Below are 20,145 nucleotides of genomic sequence, written 5' to 3'. Positions count from 1 at the left end.
CGTAAAGCTCCTCGATTGTGATGTGTTGCAAAATTCACGGACCACGTGCTTTTAAGCACCCCTACAGACAGCACCGCTCCGTGGTGCTGAAGGGTAGGAGAAGGTGGGCAGGGGCAGAACAGGCTCGGACCAGAGCCTGAAGACAAACACACACTCTACCTAACTAGAAGCTAGTCCTGATCAAGAAACACACAGTTTAACAAATTCCCATATAATGAAAAGAATTCTCAGGGGTGAAGAGAGAGCACAATTTTCCTATCAGACAGATCGGGATTTTTTTTACACCTGTCTCTGCCTGCCACTCACCAACTACGTAAACCTAGGCTTCAGTTTTACATTTCTGAACCTTTGTGTCCTCAGCAATAAAGAAAAAACTATAATAAATAGTGTGTGTAAAGCTCTGGACATAGTAAGCCCTACGTGAGCAGAAATTCCTTCTTCCTCTGCTGTGGTAAATAATGTATTTCCTGTATGCAAATTGTTTGTAATTTTTGGCGGGATGGGGGAGAGTTGAGGACCGTCCGAAGAATGGCTCACCAAGGTCTAGATACTCTCCCATGGTTAATTTCCGTGATTAACCAGTAGATTTCCAGGAACCATCATCCATAAACTGGGTTTGTATGTATTTAACTGTACTCAACAATCTTGCCATCGAAGGGAGCCTTCTGCTGCACCATTTCTCAAAGAGAAGGAGGTAGCAGTTCCTGTATCTTCAATGTAAATCCTTCTTTTCATGTACCTGAGGACACTCACCACCCGAGGAAAGTGCAACGGTGATAAATGAATTGGCTCTGCTCAGAAATTTCCTCCAGGAATCCTCCTGCCCCAGCTCTGAGCTAAAGAGAAGCTTGAAAGGGCAGCTGCTCGAGCAGGGTTGCTGTGCGGCACTGACAATGATCCGCTTCTGTTCCTGTGCACGACCCCTGCTGCTGTCCAGGTCCCACCCACCCTCCCCTGCATGTCCAGGGCGATGGCCTCCCTGATCTCTGTCTTCCAGTTATTCCCCCCTCTTCTCTACCCTCTACCTTTTATCACACCCCTGCCTCCAACATACTTTCTCTAAGCTCAGCTCTGATTCTGAGCCTCAGGACTCAAAAAAAAAAAAAAAAAGCAATAATGTCCCACACTAGCAGAATACGTCTGAACTCCTTAGGGGACACTGAAGACTCTCCACCACGTGTGCATGGATGACGGCCCAGCTTTGTCTCCTGCTTCTCCCCCAGACACATCCGCACCAGCCTGTCTCCATCATTTTCCTCTTGCTATTTTCTCTGCCTACACCACCACGGGATTTCCTTCTCCTGGATTCCCTCAGACTCTTTTATGTCTCTCTCATGTCACTCATCAACATTAGTGCCTTACACATGTGGCTCTCTCTAGTCTTTAATCTCCCGAAAGCCAGGGCCCAAGTTTCTGTTTCTCCTCATGCCCAGCACAGTACTTTGCAGCTAATAGGTGCTCAATAAACACAGTTTGGTTGAAAAGGGGACGTGAGTGCAGACTGAAATGAAGGGGTTATGGGCTGGGTGCGAACAGAGGGATCTGGGGACTGCAAGCTGGCTGGGTTGGGGAGGGGAGATGAAGTGTGTGTGAGTCCATGTACCATGGCAGAACCCCAGGGGGTGAACAGGAATCTTGGTCCCTTGAGACCCAAGAGGCTTCAAGAGGAAGAAAGGGACAACAGAGTCAGGTAAGAGAAGTCAGAGTCCCAAAGGGAGCAGCAGAGCCTGAAGATAACCTGCCCACTGCAAAGAAGGGAGCCAGGACTGTCTCAGAGTCAAACTCAGAAGCAGGAATTCATTTGAGGAGCTGAAGAGCTGAAAAAAGGAGCGAGGCGTTTGATTCCCCCACGGGTGATGTACAAATCAGCTTCCCGGGCAAGGGGAGAGAGCAGTATAACCTCCCCAGGACCCATGCCCCCTCCGCGAGCTTGCCACAGATGAGAAGTCCGTGAACAGGGGTGCTCTCCTGCTTGCCTTTCCCTCGCCTTCCTTCCCCAAATCTCTTCTGTTTCTAGGCAACCGAGTTCCTGGCTGGTCCCTTTACAGAAAGTATGTAATTCACAAGTGCGGGACTGGGTGCGTCCCACTCCGCCAGCACCTTTCCGCGCAAGTACAATGGAAAGGGCCCACCAAAGCACACGGGAGACTTCTCCCGGGCTCCGGAATTCTGGGAGTCGGGCCCCAGAGCTAGGGAGACCATCTCTCACTTGTTCTTTTTCTCTTCTGCTTGAGCCCCTCTTTTGCCTCCCCACCCTTTTCCCCCTTTCACCAAACAGATGTAACTATTTATTCCTTATGTCCTAGCTTTCCTGTAATTTCATAAAGTGCAAATTTGCTGTCCTGCTCCCAAATGCCGAGTCGGTGGTTTGTCATAACAGTCATCAGTAACTGTCGCTTTCTGCCTTGGGCTTAATTAACCCACTCTCTCATTAGCATGTCCGTGCACTTGTAAGGAATGAAAGCCTGATTATTTTCTACAACAGTCGCAGCCAATTACTGCATCCAAATGGAACCACATTAATCAAATCTTTAGTACGGTGGCAAATTCAGAGATATCAGATTGCAAAAGACTGCAAAACTAATATGTCACTGTCAGCGGGGCTGCGCAGGCATTTAGCGAATTGCATTAAATAGATGGCTTCGCTGAAGCCGCATGAATTTAATATGTGATGGGATCTGGAAGCTATTAGTGTGACATGGCAAAGTAGTGGGAGCTTTGGCAGCTCTGGACTTTATCCATGAACTCAGGAAACTAATATGAAAACTTCTGTGTGTGCGCACTGGAGCTGCAATGCGCGCATGCGCTTACTGGAGTCCGTGCAACCGCCAAGAAGTCTTGTGGGTTGTGGGGAAGCAAGCGTTGTTTTGTTCGCACACATACACATTTAAACATGAACCGGGGGACCACGAGGACAGCTAACACAGCCCTGGGGAGATGCTTTCGCCTGGAGGGGTATAGACCTCAGGCTGCCGCGTCCAGGGGCCAGAGCCCCGGCCGGAAGCCTGATTCCTAGTTCTGCCCTCTGTGCTGCCCGTTACAAGGCCTTCTGACCCTGGGCACACCACTGACCAGGCCTCAGTTTGTCTGTTCGCAAAGCTGAAGAGAGGTCATTAAGTATTCAGTACAAAGCTGTTGCCTGAAGGCAATGTTATTCTCAGGAAGCAAGAACTTTCTGAAGTGCAATCAACATGGGTCCATTCATTACCCCTCACCCCCCCCCCCCCACCGCATCAGCTTAGTCCCTCCCCAGACTTTCTGGCCACAGAACTAATTGAAGCGTTTGCTCACCAGCATAATTGCACAAACTGCTGTGGAACCTTTTCATGCTCTGATGTCTTGCTGCAGAGATCAGGACATGCCAAGAGACAAAGTATACCTCCTCCCCCAGTAAAACTGGAAATAGCCAAACTAAGGTCAGCCTTTTAAAAGGTCCTGCCTGCCCTAAACACACAGCATAACACAGGGGAGTCTTTGTACAGCTATTGAACTTGGAGGAGTTAATCCGGACAGTGACTCTCCTGTAAAAGTAAATTAGCTTATTTAACAAGGAACCCTGGTCGGGGGAAGGGTTACATCCACCTCAAAGAGTCGAGTCCGCCCAAAGGACAGTGAAGCCACAGAAGCATGTCTGTGAAGAACCCCTCCACTTCCTAGGTGGCCGGGTTCCCACCGCCCAGGTCGGAACAAATTCCACGCCAGACTCAGCACAGGCCCAGCTTGGTAGTGTAGGTAGTGTTTATACTCGCATACGATACGGTGTAAGAGGCGGACTTGTATACTTCACCTTGCAGAGGGTTTGGACAGCTCAGCTGCTGTTTTTAACAGGAGGGAGATGAAGTGGGGGTGTGGAGAATGAGACTGGTTTTGTGTGTGTGTGCTCACGTGTATGCAAGTGTTCGTGTGAGTGTGTGTGTACACATAGTTTAAGAGGAACAGAACTAAAGAACCAAGTAGCACCCTGGAAGGGAGGACTCAGAAGTGGCAAAGAGTTACTTCTGTCTTCTGAGTTTCCCAACTCCCAAAGGCAGTGGGGAGACCGTGACTTCCTGAGAGGGGCGTTTGGGTGCAGTGTTGCCCCAGGATGGATAGTGACCAGGAAGGACACAGCCCACGGCTCGCTGCAGCCTGCCCAGAGGAAGGCTCTCGGTCTCTGAAGACCACAAAAAGCAGTTTGGGAAGGTGATTCCCCTGCTGCTGCACAGACAGGAAACCCCCAGCCTCCCCCAGCCTTAGCAGCTCCTTTCTGACTCCCCTCCACTGGGAAGCCTGTGCCTCTGGGGCCCAGTGAGGCAGGAATCATGTGGAGGGGGGAGGAAGAGGAAGGAAGAAGACACAGGGAGCCCAGGGCCGCCTGCCTGCCATACAGGCAGCCAGGGAGAGAATGACAGCAGAGACAGATGGGCCCCGGCAGCTAGGGCCTGCTCTTACACAAACTGCCTTCATCAGCAACTCGCTGCTACCATCAGTTAATCTTCTTGCGAAGGTACATTTGTACATTTCCTCTCCCAGTAACCTAATCTACCATCTCCTTTATGCATACACGCTCTGAGGTTTTTTAGGGGATGGCACTGGGGGTGGTGTACTCACCAGGAACCAATCTACCCAGCTATGAACTACAACTGAATTTAAATACAGGAGGATTCATTGCATTAGAGCGAGCCAAAGAACATCAGCCAATCCTTCTTCCCCATCCCCCACCTGTTAAAAAAAAAAAAAAAAGATAGGCCATGCAAAGTACTGAGTAGATTGAACATTACACATAGACAGCGATGTAGATGGATAGAGAGAGCCTACGATTAGAAATCGTATGTAATTAATTAAGACATGGTTTTTCTACAACTGCATTATTTTATAAGATAACTTACCAAATTCATCTCCGTCGTAGCAGAAATGGAATCTGAGAGGTTGTGGGGTGAAAGACCTCTCTTTAGTTCCACCCTACCCCCAACACCCAGCACGCGCGTGCGCGCACACACACACATACACACACACACTCCTTTTATTAAGTGGATTTGGAAGGAGTCCTATCCTCTTAACTCATGTTTAAAAAAATAAAAAAATAACTATTTGGTGATAATATTGTCTAATAACGAAAACCTCTTCCTGTTCCCAGCCGAAGAAGACAGATTTTTGAGCGTGACTGAGACAGGCATATTGGCAAAAACATGAACACAACGCACACGCATACAAACACAGACCTCAACACTCCCACTCGCCGCCCACCCACCCTCACGTGTCCCATGTGCCCAAACAGAAACAAAAAGAGACAAACATTCTGACATCACTGAGAAGCCGAGGATGTGTTTCCTACAGAGTTTACTGCTGTGTTCTGCATGTTTCCAACCTAAGAATTTTCTAGCCGCTCAAATAATGGAACGTTTCCTGGGGCAGATGAAGAATTTCTGTAGCTGTCTCCCAACATAGGCAAAATAAGGGCAGGTAGGGATGAAGGGCCGGTGACACCAGCTCACCCCGATTGTTGTGGTCCACCTTCCACTGCAAGATGCCTCGGTCCTGGGCCCCATCCTCTAGGAACCCCTTTTGTCTGCGAACCGCCAATGCTGCTGGAGAGTTAAGGAGCTGGGCATAATGTCCTCCCCTTCCCAAGGACCTTGTGCAGACACTATCTGAATGCAAAGACATAGTCTTAAGAGCGGGATTGTAAGCCATGTCAAAGGTCTGTGGGGGGAGATTTGGGGAAGGGAGAGAATATGGTAGATTGTGTTTTTGGCCCCGATTCTGCATCCTTTTACTGTCTCAGCAGTCTTTGCCCAGTAACTTTGCAGGTCCTTTTTCCCAGCCTTTTGCCTTCGGGCTTGGCCATGTAATTCACTTGTCCCATTAAACCTCCAGGATTTCCACTTGTGCTTTCGTTTTCATGAGAGGAGCATATCCAGGCCAGTCTGCGGGTCCTGTGAAGAAGAGTAGAGACACTTGGAGCAGAGCCAAGCAGGTCCACCAAAGCCCAGCTCAGATCCACCCAGCCCCAGTGAATTCCAGCTGACCTGCAGAGTCTTGAGAATAAATGATTGTTCCTTTGAGCCCCTGAGTTTTGGGTAGGTGTTACACAATGTTTTTGTGTCATTGACTAACTGATGCAAGAGCTTTCTGGTATCTCTCAAAACATACCCCAAAAGCAGAGTTCCCTTTCTTACAAATGGGATCAGCCTGAAAGATCCTACCTCCTGGGAGGAGTCCTGCAGTGGTGAGAGACATGGGCAGCATACAGGCCCTGGGCATTCACACAAAGGGGGATCTGGGGTAGGGACCATCTGCCCCTGACCTACATGTAGCCAGGATCTAGGGCCTTCATATATTCTCACCCCCACTGATGTGCATGGCTCCTGAATACAGTGCAAGACCCAAGGGGAGGCGATGAAATAGGAGGTCATCTTTCCCACACCATGTCAGCTGCACCCTTGAGTTTATACCAAGAGCCTGAATCTTTCATCACTGGTCCTGTGGCACCAGACCTCCCCTTCCTGTCCCCCAGCACTGTCCAATTCGGGGCAAAGACAGCAGTGTGGCCCCAGAAGAAAGAAACTCTGAAGTTACAAAATCAAATTCTGACCAGGGGTAAATCCCCCAGCCAGTGCTCCCTTGGTTGGTGGGACAGTGGGGGTCGCAGAAGGAAATTCAAACTCGCATCCTTATGAAAGGCATAGATTAGGTTTCCTACAGAGGTAACAGAATGCCCAGGAGAGCAGGCCCCGGGGGCATCAATACCACCTGTGGCCGGTGAGTTACAGGTCTTCCCTTTGGGGACCAGTCATGCAGGTAAGTTTCCCCGGCTGACTGCCCAGCAGCAAAGCGCTGCTCTCCATGTCCCAGCAAACCAGCCCCATCCTCCAGCAGCAGGACTTAGAGGGGTGCATCTGGGCTCCAAGGCTTTTCCCTTAATACTTTGGGCCCAGGGCACACATATCAGCAGGACAGGTACAAGTCTTTACCAGGAGCACGACCAAGGAGGCTCAACTTCTCTGCTCTTTAAATTTAATAAGGAAAAAGCAACAAAGAGGGACGAGAGGGGCTGGCGGTTCGGGGGTCAATGCTGAGCCAGCAAACCCATTGCTATGGAAACCAGACTCCAGTTCACACTGAAATTTAGAGCACAAGCCAACCATCAGGCCAAGCCAGAGAATAGAAGAAGAAAGTGACACTGGAAGAGCATTTCAGAGGGACTGTTGTCCCACACGCACACCCAAATTCCAAGTTTTGCTTTTTCTTTGAGTCATGTCGAGATCTGGATCCTTTGCTATTGGGGCTCCTTGTTTGATGGGGCCCAAGGAGCTGCTGCTTCTCCCTGAGAGCTACTTAATGACTTTCAGAAATGACATCTTTCCAGTCTTGATGCAGAAAGGTGGAAGAAAAACCTTGAAAATGAGAATGAGGTCCCTAATGAGAAAACAAAGTGTTTGATATAAAGGCAGCTATTGTAAGTCAATCTAAAGATTGTCCAAATAACACCTTATCTAGAGTTATGAACACACCAGACAGAATGTGTCCATAGAACAAGCACTTGTAGCATTCTCAATCATTGAAAATCAATCTTTGAGGGGTGCCTGGGTGGCTCAGTGGGTTGAAGCCTCTGCCTTCGGCTCGGTCATGATCCCAGGGTCCTGAGATCGAGCCCCGCATCAGGCTCTCTGCTCAGCAGGGAGCCTGCTTCCTCCTCTCTCTCTGCCTGCCTCTCTGCCTACTTGTGATCTCTGTCTGTCAAATAAATAAATAAAATCTTAAAAAAAAAAAAAAAGAAAGAAAAAGAAAATCAATCTTCGAAACTAATATTACGCTATATTTTCATGAACTAGAATTTAAATAAAAGCTTGAAACATTAAAAAAAGAAAAAAGAAAACGTGTCTTCAGTCTGTCTTCGTGGAAAGGGTCAAGTCATCTTCAACAGAGTATGACTTTCGTCTTTGTGTGTGCTCCAGGTTGCAAGTGTTTTCAGAGCTCAACTGAATAAAGCATTATTAAAAAGAAATAGGTGAGTATTTAAATGGTTAATAAGAGATATATCTTGTGTTTGGATTTACACACTAGATTTCCTAACAAGTACATAATAAAATTTTATAAACCAAACCAAGCAAACTATCACCCACAGGTCAACTGAGCCCAATGTGAGTTGTGCAACCTATGAACTAAAAATAGTTTTTACATTTTTTATGGTTGGAAAAGTCAAGAGAAGAATATTTTGCGACATGAGAAAATGATGTGAAATTCACATCCCAGCATCGTCAATTAAGGGTTTATTGGAACACAGCCATGCTGATTCATGTAGGTACTGTCTGTGGCTGCTTTTGCATTCATACAAAACTGAATACTCGTGACAGAGACTGTATGTCCTGCAAAGCCCAAAATATTTGCTGCCTGGCCATTTACTGCCAGAGTTGCCTACTTCTTTCTCTAAGGTGAACAAGGCTAGTTCACTTTAGCTCTTGAATTCTTTTAAAACAAGGGACCCTTGGATACAGGCCTACTTGTTTTATTGTGCTTTACAGATATCAAATATTTCACAATGGGAGCCCTGCCACAAGCAAGTCTATGGGCACCATTTTTCCAACAGCATTTGCTCACTCTGCATCTTTGGTAATTCTCGCAATGTTGCGAACTTTTTCATTATTACTATATTTGTTATGGTGATTCGGGATCAGTGATTATGACTTGCTAAAAGTTCAGATGATGGCTAGTATTTTTGAGCAATATTTTTTTTAATTAAGGTACGCACGTTGTTTGTTTAGACAATGTACTGAGACATAATGACTTTGCTTATACGTAACGTTATTGCTACTATATTGTAGTATGACTGTAACTTTTATATACAGCAGGAAACCAAAAAATTCTTTTGACTTGCTTTATTGCAATATTTGCGGTATTGCGGTGGTCTGGAACCAAACACACAGCCCCTGTGAAGCATGCCTATGTATGACTCATTTCCCGTCCACAGTAACTGCATGGAGTTTGCCTTCACCCTGTTGGGAAAGAAGCCAGAGAGGGAAGGGGGTCTAGGATATAACATCTTAGCAGTAAAGATCAGCCTTGCATGCCAAGCCCGGAGTGGAGAGGGGCTTCCTGGGGGTTCCCAAGGGAACCAGTTGTTCAGTGAAATGCACTGTCAGTGCTCACCTCCTTGAGTGGCCAGAAAAGGAACAGGGTCTGCTGACATTCTTTCTTGGGAATTCAGCATGGTAGAGTGAAAAGGACATCAGCTTTGAGGCAGGAACATTCAGGCCAGGAACATTAAATGCGAACCTTCATCAGTTATTGGCTGTTGGACAATAAGTTGATTAATTTTTCTGAGCCTCAGTATCCCCATCTGTAACATGAAAGTCATACCTGTCTCATAGAGTTGTCATTGCTGATGATATCATAAGATGATGTACAGGAATGAAGCACCCAACTACGGAAATGTGTCATGGAGGTCTCACGCTCTTCAGTGGATATAGGAAGTTGGTTAAGAAGACAAAGATGTTCAGCCGCTTTTTAGTTGTGTGACCTTGGGCAAATCACCCCTCCTATCTGTGCCACAGACTTCTCCCTGCCAAAATAATGAAATGATTACAGACCCACTCTCTGGATTTGTTGTGAAAATATAGTAAAGCACTTAGAATACTGTTGGGCTCAGGTAGAGTGTTCAATAAATGTCAGTTGTAATTGTGACATTTCCCTGTGGGTACCTAGAGGATGTTTCCACAAAGTGATTTGCTCTGCTTTGTAGGAACGCACTGGCCATGAATGGGGACTTTCAGCCCCTCCCCACGTACATCAAAACAGACTCTTCCTTGTCCAAAGGCACACTGCCAAGCTTGACCACCAACCCTCAGAGTCTCCTTCAGGAGGTCAGATGACATTCACAAGACCTAGAGTTAGTGCTTATGCCGATAGGCAGGACCTAACCGAACTTTCCATTCTCTCCGCACATTGGACCCTGGGATCTGAAGAACAAAATCTAGACAACAGGGCAGTGAGAGATTTACTGGCTCTTCCACTCACATCCTGCGTACCTGTGACCTTACGTATCAGCAAATCCCAGACTGCTATTGTGGCCACTAGGCGATCGAGAGCAGTTAGACTTTCCCATACACTAGTCACTCTCCTGAAATTTGCTGGCGCTGTGCCCTCCACCGGAAACATCATTCTTCGCATGTCTACACCTGAGACAAATACTACTCGTCATTCTATCCCCAGCTCAATAACACCCTTGGGAATCTTCCCCCTTCCCTCTCTCTGGGGTCCCCCGGTCTTGGGAAGAACTGTGGCTCAGATTTTGATGATGGAGCGATTTTCATACGACATTTTGGTTACGGGAGTTTGTGTCTGCCTCCTCCCCTCTGTTCAAAGTATCTTGAGGGGAGGATCAATCTGTTCCTTCTAATCCTCCTCAGCACCTACCATAATGCTCGGCATACAGTGATGATGTAGCCCATGTTTGATGCCTGAGTGAATAAACGAAGGAACAAAGCATACATTAGCAAGCAACTGGGAAGAAGAGGGAGATAACTGTTTAAAATTCAGTGTGGCTCAGCATCTCCTGGGTGCCACAACAGGGACCGGTGTGGTTATAAGATGTTTCCGTGAAACCTCACTCCTTCCAAATGGGGGTGTCAGCTGTTTGGGCTTCTCCTCAGGCCCTTGCCCTTGGCGACCCAAGGCACCTGGTGCTAATGCACTTCCAGCTTAGACCTGGAGCGTTCCCGCATAATCTGTTAATGTAAATGATCTGTCATCTTGACCAGCAAGGTTAAAGCAAGGTACCTCTTAAAAGAAGAATATGAAGAGACCCGGAGCGCCATGGAGAGTTCAAGTACAACTGTTTTATAGGAAAGGTCAAGTTCACCTTGTGTGGGGCACTTGGGCTAACAGTTACCGATTAAAGGAGACAATACCATAAATTTTGCAGGCTTCTTAACTCCTGGATTACTCCCCCTCTCTCCAACCCACTTGATTGGAAAGACTCTTTCCTAGGCTTCTGAGAACACAGACTCCCTCGCAATGTTTTCTTTCGCCACAGAACCCACACGGAGCTCAGTGGGGTTTTTTTGTTTTTGCCCACTGCTTTCTTAGTAAGGTTTGCTTCCAGAAAACAGCCAATTTTATTTGTATATATAAACATAAGCATATATATATTTCAAAGGTAACTTTAAAAAAAAAAAAAAGTGATAGGGCTGCAGTCTGCAGCTGGACCAGAAGGGGGAGGCTGAAGGAAGTAGATTCCTGCAAGTCTGGGGGAAAAAAGTACTTTATGAGGTGGTGGGGGAAGGGGTTGGGAAGGGGGGTAGTTAGAAACGTGAAGAGGAAGAGAAGGAAGGGTAGCGAAATCAAAATGATAATAATAAAATAATAATTGCGGCCATCATTTTAGTGTGCTCGATGCATTACATATGTGGGCGCGTTTAATCCTCCCGACAACCCCAGGCGGTAGGTATTAATATCCCCATTTTTCAGATGAGGAAATCAAAATGCCAAAAAAGAAACCCTTCAAAGTTTCAATTTGTACACTAATTTTAAGGCAGCTGGATTGCCGGGCTATAACCAAGTCATTTCGTAAGTAAATACTGGCGGCTTGATTTTTTTTTCTTTTTTTTAAATTTTTAATGTTCACTCTTCCAGGCCCCAGGTCAGAAACTGAATATGTGGGAAGTCTTTTAAAATACCAATGAGAGCGTTTGAAATAGCACAGCTGAAAACCACTACTTTTCACACTGGGCTTCATTCAGAGTTCAAGGTTGTACATTTTTCTCCCACACAAATTCAACAGAACAAGAAACCACAAGAATTGAGCGTTTTCCAAGTCTAAATGGGGGAATGCGAATGTCAGGAAAAAGCACGAGGGGAAATTTATTTGAAAGCACTTCTCTGAAAAACTTGGCCCCTCAGTTTCCTGGCTTCAAGGCCCTGACTCCGTCTAGATAGTTAACAGATATCAAATCACCAGTAGCGTTCAATAAGTACTCAATAGTACGAATATTGTGGTCAGTTTCCTGATGGGCCTAATACTTGTTAGGGTTTTCCAGATGAATCACTTCTGTTTTACCCAGAGTCCCTACCATGACCAGTGCCATCCCTGCTCTCTGCGTGAACTCCACCGAGATTGCCCATCAGGTTAAATTTTCTCAAAATGTACTAAACTGCAGTCATTTTTCTGCCCAGTGCGTCTCTGCGACCAGACCGCGTATGCCCAAAAGTGTGTCCTGCAGAGATTTCCACAGAGTAAGAATTTAGTGAGTGTTGCTGAAGGAATAAATAAGTGAACTTCAGCAGACCGTATATCTGTACATTGAGGTTTCCTTTTAGCACGAGGGCTTGGGGTTTGGGAACCGGAAAGGGGGCGGGCAGAAGGGAATAGGGTTTGGTTCTGTTTGTGTTTTTTTTTTTTTTTATCTTCTTATTCCCCCGTTATATTTCAATTGAATTTGTCAAGAGACTTGGGGTTTTATTTTCCCAACATGAATCACTGATGATCTAACAAATTAATTACCCATCCATCCTGCCCTACTGAGTGAGGTCATGGGAGAATGGATGGGTTCAGCGGACCTCTTCTGGACAGTAGTGTCACAGGCCCCATTTAAGAACTTGAGTTCAATGCCAAAATTGCCAGTTTAGGTTAGAATCAGACTTAAATGTATCTTATTATACACAGAGGCACACAAATGCAATATGTCATCTTTAATGGTTCAGAACAAAGCCTAAAAAAATAGTGTCCTAGCACAGATGAATTTTATAACCTTTGATATATGGCTTTCATTATTAACAATAATTTCTGTAACTGCATCCAAATTCCGGAAGACACCCAATGAATATTAATTTTATTTTTGATTTATTTTCTGCGCCCGGTGGCTCCCTCTAGGGCAGACCTGCATTCCCAGCGTCCTTTTTGCCCTGAGATCCTCTCCATCCTCCAGAGTGAGATTCTCATGGTCCTGGGAACAGCCTGGTTCCAGGAATACTACACTTCGAGTTTTGCTTTGCTGTTGGAAACTGAGGGGTTTTTTTTCCCCCTCATTGCATTTTCTTACCTCTTTCTATTTTACAAAGATTTCCCCCTCATCCACCCTTTGTCATTATATTAAAGTCTAATTGCAAGACAACTCTCCTCACCTAAGTCATCAACAAAGCCCAATTATTTCTAATGCATGCAGAAGGGGGAAAAAGTGCCAAACAATAAAAAGGCATGCAGTAACCTAAGCCTTTTTCACAGTCAGGCTTCAAGTTCACATGTGAATTTATGCCAGTTTTGACATTAGCCGAAAAAATTAACAGTTCTCAAAAATGAAACTCTCACAAAAGGGGTTTTGTGTTTCAAGCAGAATAAATTATAGTGTGATGTTATTAAAACACTTAGTTGTTAAGTTGCCAAGAAAATCCAGTATATTCACACAGACTCGAGGACCTGTCTCCATGCAAAGTAATTAAATTAGATTTATGGGCTGCATTACATCAGTGTTTGATAGTTCATTTTTCCTTTCTTCATATTTTGCCCTGCTTTATTAGAGCATGTGACAGATGGTAAAAATAGTGTGAAGTTTCTTGGCCCTGTGCTAAATCCCCTTTCGGTAGTATATCTCTCTTCTGTCAGTTCTCCCCAGCGATGATAAATTAACCTCTCTCTTTGTATCCCAAGTGTGGCAGTAAAGCTCTCTTTGACACAGCACTATCACTTTATCTTAATCTGTGCTGTTTCGAGGAGAGAGGGAGATGATGCAATCGCCACCACGAGTTTAAAGAGAAGATTTATTGTGTCAGAAAAAGGGAGGATGATTAATATAATATGCATCATTATATTTTTCATTTTGTCTCATTTGTCGCCTTCTCCTCAGCCGAGGCAAGGAGTTCGCCAGGGTGGGCCGCGCTCTGGACACCCTTTCCCCTCAGGCTGGTCTGCTGGGCCGTGCCTGGGGACTGGCAGGTGGAGGGGGCTGCTCCTGGCTACCCAGCCTCCACCGGGCCCCCGTGAAAGGAACGAGGTTTTTCTCTCTGGGACCTTAGCCAGTTTCCTGCCTCTCTCCGTTGGAAGGGAATAGAATGCGAAGGTCATGGGGCATTATTTGAGGCGGGTCAAATCATCAGAGTGTATCCTGAGACTAAACAGGAGGGACGGTGGGGGGGGGGCGCTGTCACCCAGCCCCTAGAAGACATCGCTGGCGGGACAGGAAGCAGCAGAGCCATATGGAATGTTTCTTAGGAAGGGACACAATATTATTTTCCCTTACTTACACCAAAGCTATAGTCTCCTTAAACTACTCCTTGGCTACGAATTGCTTTTATCTGGAAACAGGCTTTGTGCATTCAGTTCCATAAGCATTTATCGGCAAGGCTACAGGACAAGCACAGTGTCAGACTCCGGATGCATGCAGAGGTGAACTGAGAGCCTCTCCTGCCCTCAGGAAGCTCACATTCTAGCCAATGGGCAGCCGGCAACCAAAAGCAGGGAGCATCACCCTGTCCCAGTTCCCTCCACAAGGAAGGGTGCGGGGCAGAGACCTTGGATCCCACCGAGGGAACGTCCCAAAATCAAGGGAAGCAGATTCACTGTAGATAAGATGAGCATAATTCTAGTATAATAGGAAAGTATCATCTGGAGCTGAAAGGAATCCCTGTACCTCTCCCCAGAAGTGAATAATCCTTTTTATGAAGTGAGCGATCACAACTCCCATTTCTCTGCTTTAAAAAAAAATCTGGATTTTTCAGTATTTGCTGGAAGCAAGGTAACCCCCAAGACTCCCAGCCAACTGAAATATTTTCACCTGGTTTTCCTCAAAGACTCTAAAAGAACCACATGGCTAGAGGCCTGTCTTTGCTAATCTTACCCAGCGAATCGGTGCTTTTCCGTTCGCCTCTAGGACTGCCCTCCCCGCCTCTCACCCCCGGAGGGGCAGGGCAGCCATGTTTTCATGGGCACTAGGTGACTCGCCCTACCCCCCAGCATAACTGATTGGACCAGGCCCAGACCAGTTGGGTTCTCTCTCTTCCCGGGGTCTGGAATTGGGGTAGAATAACAGCCAGAGGGCTGAAAGGGGAAGGAGAGTCCCCTTGATGGAGGCAGCTATCATCTGCCCTAAGAACCGAAAGCCAGATGCCGGAGCAGACACATTTGCAGACGGGCACTCAGGAAGAGCCTCTGGGATCCTGATAGGATTTTCCACGCACCCCTTGGGTCCTTGAGTCCCAGGAGACTCCCTTGTATCCTTAAAATAAATACTCCTTTTCTTTTCTTTTCTTTTTTATTCACAAGGTGGTAGAGCACCATGTGGGGAGTTTGAACAAAAGAACGACAGACTCAAAGTTCTCTGTTGAACTGAGTATAAACAAGTGGGGACTCGTGCAATTAAATCATTCTAATTTCAGAATGAACTCCGCAACAACTTAACAATGAAATGGGATGCCTTACAAAGCCGTGAGCTTTCTATTATTCAAACAACAGCTGAATTTCAATTTCATGAAAAGGAAGACTTGCCATCACTACAGGATAAGATGCTGGGACCATTTTTCTAATATATTAAAAGAGGGAAAGTACCAAAGTTAGTCAACAGAAGGACAAAGAAAATACAAAGAAAAGAAACATGTTATCCAAATGAGTCTCTTTCTTTCTTTTTTTTAAAACACATATTTAAATATTTTGTTTTCTCTTAGAACACATAAATGGTCATTAATTCACCACTCAATTAGTATGGGACGGAATACTATTAAGAGTAAGGCTCCACTGACTGAAGCTCAGCATGGACCTCTTTCTTAAGGAGAAAAAAATGTAAGCAGACACATGGAAAAGTAAGTTGGGAATTGGGAGGAGAAGTCCACAAGAGTAAAAAGTCATAAGATTTTAATATTTCCAAGTTCAAAGTGTGGTAAGCTGGACTCTATCTCATGTCCCAGGAGGCTCCCTTGTACCCTTTAAAAATAATAATAAATTACTTTTTTCCCTTAAATTAGACCAGATTGTTTTCTATTCCTTGTACCTAAGGGTCCTGAAACACCTATATTTCCCACAAGTCCCTCCCCTGGTGCTTCTGGTCCAGTCAGGCTGTCTTTTGCATTCTCCAACAGGTTCAGATTGATTCTTTGACCACAAACGCCCTCCCTTGCCCCCTGACCTAGACTACTCGTGACTCAGACATGTCCTCCATCATGAAAATGACTCCGACCTCAATGATGATCTGTACCTTGAGTTTCTCCTTAGAGTCTATGCCACAAAATTATAGCAATTCATTTGATTGTGTAATGTATGCTATGCTGCTGTGTGGATTTTGTCTCCCCACAAGAGACCGTGAGCTCCTTGAAGGCAGCAGCATGTCTTTCAGAGTCTTAATGGTATCTCTTGCAATGCAGGTTCCCCAGCCCAACTCGTGACTTTTGGCATCTCTCTTTCTCTGTCTGTCTCTCTCTCTCCAGGGAAGAGGGGGCCAGAGAATGGGACGGCCTTGGTTCAGAAGAACCTGCAGTGTCTCTCTCTTGTCCTCCCCAGCTCCAAGGAGTCTCTTCTCCACCATCTTGAACCAGGCTTGCCCCCTCAGGTTCAGCAGCATCGGAGAGTCAAAAACATTGCGGTGGGATATGGAAAAGGTGATGCCATTTCCAGGAGAACCAACATCGCTGCCAGAAAATGTAGGGTCACCTCGCAGAGATACGGGGTGATGTGCATAAACCCAAACTTCAGATGAACTAAGCATCATTTCAACTTAATTTTGGAAATCTAAATATATGGAATGCATTAGCTGATTTTATTTTTGGCAGCAGACTTAACCATTCTAATCATGTTTTGCTCCAGCGAATTTTAAAATTAGTTTGCATTTCCTAAGCACACATCAGCTGGGTGAGGGCTGAGGGAGAGGGGAGGAGGGAGAGGGAAGAGGAGAAAGCCAGGCTGGGATTAAAACTTTCCTGGCAGATGCTTCATTAAGTGGATAATCCACATGCAGATACACGGAGCTGACTAGATTTGCGTCCTTGGCCGAGGAGGATCTGGTTTCGGCAGTGCGAACAGGCACCTGCCCACCTGCCTAAGATAATTAAAAACAATGTGCCAAGGGATGAAAGGAAGGGGGGAGGGGTGACTTACTGCCCGCATACCTTCTGGGAAAAGGGGAAATTTGCAAAAACACAATTTCCTTAAAGATTTTATTTATTTGAGGGGGGGGGGAAAGGCATGGCAGGGGAGGGAGGGCAGAGGGAGAGGAGAAGCAGACTCCCTGCTGAGCAGGGAGCCCTATCTACCAACCCAGGAACTTGATCCCAGTTCGCTGGGGATCATTACCTGAGCCAAAGACAGAGGCTTAACCAACTGAGCCACCGGGGCACCCCTAAAAACTAAATTTCTGGGTGATGATTAATTTTCTCTACTTATTTGTAGGGTTGAGTGATCCATTATTGTCTGCTAACATGGTAGTGATTTTAAATGACAGAAAAATCCATGTTTCTTTTGAAGGTTCACTAGGCCTTACAAGCATGGTTTCTTTAGTTTCAGTTAGATCTGGGAGGTGGGGGTGGACCCAGATCCTTATTTCTGAGGTGGCTGACATGTGTCAGAAGTCTTTTTCCAAAGTCTGCCCTCACCCTCCAACTTATTATGATAACAGCCACTGCCACAGGTGGGACCACTGCAGTTGCTAGGAAACGTACATATTATATTTGATATCTTCACCACAGTCCCACAGCTTTGATTGAACAGCCATTTACAGATGAGGAAGCTGAGTCATGGAGGGGTTATGTCAACTTGGGTATAGTCACACGGCCAGAAAGTAGTTGAGCCTGTCCCCTACAAACAGTTCGAGAAAGACAGACCATGCTTGGAGCTGGAGAATTGAACAGAGGTCATTCTCCAGTCCTCTTGTAGACAGAGTAGAGATCGAGGAGCTCCAAAGTTGGCACATTAACCAGTGCTCCTGGGACTTCTGTGCTCCCTGTCACCTAAGAGGCTGTCCTTGATGGCCAACTGTCCCTTGATGAGCTGCTCTGGCCTTGGGACTGAGACCCCCTGGCATTGCTCAGTAGCTAGTTTAGAGGGGAAAAAGAAAACTTGCAAGCTAATACCTCTGGCCTCCATCTTCATTAGATTGTGCCTCTACAGACCAGCTGCAGCCTGTGGTCCCCATTGGCTAACCGTAGGAAGACATTTTTGGAGGGTTGAGAAAAGGTCGTCGAAGAGGAGTCTAGTTATAGTAAGGACAGAAAATACTAATGATTAAATTTATCTTAAATTTATATGATCAAACCAATATTAACCTAAGGACTGTTTGAAATTGAAAAGTTTAGTAGTGCATCAGTCAGAGTTCTCCAGAGAAACAGAGTCAACACGAGATGAGTGTGTGTGTGTGTGTGTGTGTGTGTGTATACTTATAAATATATACTTATATGAAACAAAGAGGTATATTTGAAGGAATTGGCTCACATAATCATGGAGACTGGAAAGTCTGAAATCTGCAAGGCAGGCCAGAAGACTGGAAACTCAGACATGAGTTAACTGCTGCTGTCTTGAGGCAAAAATTCTCAGGGAATGCTCAGCTTTTGATCTTAAGGCCTTCAACTGATTGGGTGTGGCCCACCCATCTTATCAACCATGTGCTCCTTTATAAAAATCAACTGTAGAAGTGAACCACATCTTAAAAATACCTCCAAAGCAATGCCTAGAACAGTGCTGGACTAAATTACTGGGTACTCTAGTCAAGGGAACACAGACAATTAACCCTCACAGTAAGATTACTCTAACACAACTCTTCTCAATTTTGTGTCTTCTCCCAATAACTGTATTTATTTTTTACACAGTTGTAAAAAAACTATAAGAATGTACTACTTTTATTACACATATAAGACATGTTCATTATAGAAAATTTGTATACATAAAAATTTGCCATTCTAATTTCTTATGTAATTTGTAAACTCTTTTTCATATTTATAAGGTTGTCTCCTCCATGGGATTATGGATGCCATAAGAGCAGGGGACTATGTCCTATTGTCTTTTTATGGCTGTCATTAATTATGGGGCCTGGCACATACTAAGTGTTCCATATATATTGGTTAGAAGAATGGACTTCATTGCATAAAGCCCATCCTTAATAGTAATAGCTACATAATAATCAAAATAATATACTAAAATTCTCTTAACTCATCACCTGTTCTTAAACATTTAGATTGCGAGTGTTTCTCTTTTCCTATGATGTTTTCCTGCTAAGAACTTCTTTGTACACATAAGTTTTTCTTTCATTTGAATAGTCTGAGAAAGCTTGTTTATACATGTTCCCCTTTAGAGCACCGCAGCAATAAACAATCACGCTGATTAGTCAAACTACTGATAATTTAGAGGAAAGTATGGGTCAAGGTGATTATTTGCAAGATTCATTGAGACTAGAACAATAACCACATAATAGAAACTAGGTATTGTGAAGCTCACTACAAAACTGTCCCAGACAACATCGAGTTCTGTTAAGTGTGGCGGGTTTTGGCCTGTTATCTGTCCCACAACTGTCCTCTGCGACGAGGGGGCTGGACGTCTGCAAACTACTTCTCCCAGCTTCCTCTGGCAGCCGGCTTCCTGGTAGAGTTTGTCAAACTGGCAGGAAAATCAAGATCTGAGAGGAGGTGAAACGTCTTTGCTCCTCTGTCTCTTTCTCCCTCGGTCGCTCTGTCTCTTTCTCCCTCGGTCGCTCTGTCTCTTTCTCCCTCGGTCGCTCTGTCTCTTTCTCCCTCGGTCGCTCTGTCTCTTTCTCCCTCGGTCGCTCTGTCTCAATCTCTCCACTTACTCCCTGCCATCCTCTGATAGTGTTTCTTACATTATTCCAGCTTCTGAGGCTGCGATCCGCCCAATGACTCACCTTAGGGTCTGGAAACCCCATCATCACCCTGTTGTCCTCCAGTCTTAGACGATCTCTGAATTACTTTAATCTCTCTCTTTTACTCTGTGACTTTCCAAGACCTTCGGCTTCTGTTTTCCTCAGCAGACTGTGATTAATACAACAAAGACAATTCTTTATGAGGAACTACTGGTTTTACCTGCTTTGGCCTCCAAAATCTTGACTTTAGGAGTCAATCCAGGTACACGCTTCCAAAATGTCTCTATGTAACTATATTAATCATGTTTTTCATTGCCTGTATTTTATGATATTTTCTTTTTTAAAAAGTTTTACTTATTTATTTATTTATTTTTGAGAGAAA

At 45.4% G+C, this 20,145-nt stretch overlaps 1 long non-coding RNA gene across 1 annotated transcript in view; it reads right to left on the bottom strand.

The window, feature by feature from the left end:
- Positions 1-5,301: 5,301 nt before the first annotated feature.
- The window catches only part of LOC101677016, a 113,939-nt gene continuing 99,095 nt past the window's right edge, over positions 5,302-20,145 (bottom strand). Inside the window, exons 3-4 of the long non-coding RNA XR_006604085.1 lie at positions 9,340-9,541; positions 5,302-5,915 (exon numbers count right to left, since the gene is read on the bottom strand). This is a non-coding gene — a long non-coding RNA (uncharacterized LOC101677016). The remainder of the gene's footprint in view (positions 5,916-9,339; positions 9,542-20,145) is intronic.

The sequence above is a fragment of the Mustela putorius genome, unplaced genomic scaffold (assembly GCF_011764305.1).
Source record: "Mustela putorius furo isolate JIRA1106 unplaced genomic scaffold, ASM1176430v1.1 tig00003976_pilon_pilon_pilon, whole genome shotgun sequence".
Taxonomy (NCBI): domain Eukaryota; kingdom Metazoa; phylum Chordata; class Mammalia; order Carnivora; family Mustelidae; genus Mustela; species Mustela putorius.
The sequence above is the reverse complement of the archived record's forward strand: the minus strand, read 5'-3'. Positions and strand labels throughout refer to the sequence as shown.